Here is a 1,921-nt window from a genome sequence, read left to right as displayed (position 1 = left end):
TCGATTATAGATATAATCTTCATGTTCGATAATTTCATTTATTTATCCGTGAGATAATAAAAGGTGGGGGAAGGAAATTTGGTGGAGTTCGAATTATATATTTGGTAAAAAATATAGTCAGTTGTATATAATGCTCTTAAATAATCTTCCCCTAGAGTATTCCTTTTCGTTTTCATTCTTATTTCTTCGCCGATCGAATCCTTTTATCTTCGCTGTTCGATTATACATATAACATAATCTTTGATAATTCCATTTATTTATCCGTGAGATAATAAAAGGGAGAGAAATTTGGTGGAGTCCAGTTCGCATATATTTGGTAAAAAATATAGTCAGTTGTATATAATGCTCTTAAATAATCTTTCCCTAGAGTATTCCTTTTCGTTTCCATTCTTATTTCTTCGCCGATCGAATCCTTTTATCTTCGCTCTTCGATTATACATAACATAACATAATCTTTGATAATTCCATTTATTTATCCGTGAGATAATAAAAGGGAGAGAAATTTGGTGGAGTCCAGTTCGCATATATTTGGTAAAAAATATAGTCAGTTGTATATAATGCTCTTAAATAATCTTCCCCTCGAATATTCCTCTTCGTTTTCATTCTTATTTCTTCGCCGATCGAATTCTTTCATCTTCGCTCTTCGATTATACGTAACCTTCGTGTTCGATAATTCCATCTATTTATCCGTGAGATAATAAAAGGTGGGGGAGAGGAATTTGGCGGAATCCGGTTCGTGGATCGGGGAATAAAGTTATCGCGGCAACAATTGCTCGGGGGGCCTCGGTCGGCAATACGAAGAACCGTCGGAAGCGGCAATGCGGCTGGTCGCGACTCTAGCGCTGTTTGATGTGTATCACAGCTCATTAGCTCCTCGAGTGCAAACAAGAAGGGTGATAGCGTATGCGAAAGACCAGTGGATACACGGCCAATTACAACTCTATGCAGCAAATAGTTTGCAGGCACGATACCTCATTCCGGTATATCTATCCTGTCCCCGGGACCGAGCCGTCCGCAGGAGAATAAAGCGACGCTCGACAGTCGTCCGGCCAGATGCCGGATCGATAAGATCGAGATCGATCCTCTATCGCGTGGAAATCTGCGAAACCGTTCACCTCGTCGTCGAGGATGAACGGCCATCTCCATCGTTTTTTTTTTTTTTTTTTTTCTCTTTTTCTTGCTCTCCCTCCCCACGTTGGATTTCTTCTTGCGAAACTTGATAAACTCTTAGATCTCGCGAGAATTTCTAATTACCGCGAGGATTTGGAATTATTTGGAATTATTTGAGATATTCGTAGTATTCGCTCTTCTTGCGTGTAGAATTTTTTATTTCATTGCGATATTTCGAATATATTATATTATGCCGTTTTTAAGCAAAGTTGTTTTTAGAAAATTTTGCGTGCTTTATAGAGATCGAAAAAGAAAAAAGGGTTATTCTCGTATAAATTTTAGCTCGTCGTTCTAAATTATTACAGTTCCACGCACGATTAAAAAGAGAGAGAAGAAAATCTGGCCTTGCAGAAGAAGCGGCCCGGTGCGAGCCAGTGCAGGCAAAAAAGATCCAACCTTCGGAAGGATCTTTCCCTCTATCAAATTATTTTATTTCCGTCGATAAATTCTCGCGCCCGTTTCTCGGCCAAGATATCCAGCCAACCGACGAAACAAATAATTCCCAGTCATCCGTGGGTCCCCGGCGTGTCGAGGCATCATCGTCCGAACGAACCTTCCAAAGCTGGAGAGATCTTTTTCACTGAAAACGGCCGAGAATCCCCCTCTCCCCCCTCCCCCCAAAAAAGAAAAGTGGAATAGAAAAAAAGGAGAAGAAAATGAAGGGCAGAGAGGAAAGAGGATGGAACTGGTCCCAGGCGCACGACTAGTGGTGGCGACTCTCGAGCGCCTTCCACTTCCACTTCCACTTCCA

General features: G+C 41.1%; 1 protein-coding gene across 1 annotated transcript in view; it reads right to left on the bottom strand.

The window, feature by feature from the left end:
• The window catches only part of LOC102676464 (protein apterous-like), a 50,736-nt gene that overhangs the window by 5,850 nt on the left and 42,965 nt on the right, over positions 1–1,921 (bottom strand). The gene's annotated exons all lie outside the window — the stretch shown is intronic.

This window comes from Apis dorsata, unplaced genomic scaffold, assembly GCF_000469605.1.
Source record: "Apis dorsata unplaced genomic scaffold, Apis dorsata 1.3 scaffold_169, whole genome shotgun sequence".
Lineage (NCBI taxonomy): Eukaryota > Metazoa > Arthropoda > Insecta > Hymenoptera > Apidae > Apis > Apis dorsata.
The sequence above is the reverse complement of the archived record's forward strand: the minus strand, read 5'-3'. Positions and strand labels throughout refer to the sequence as shown.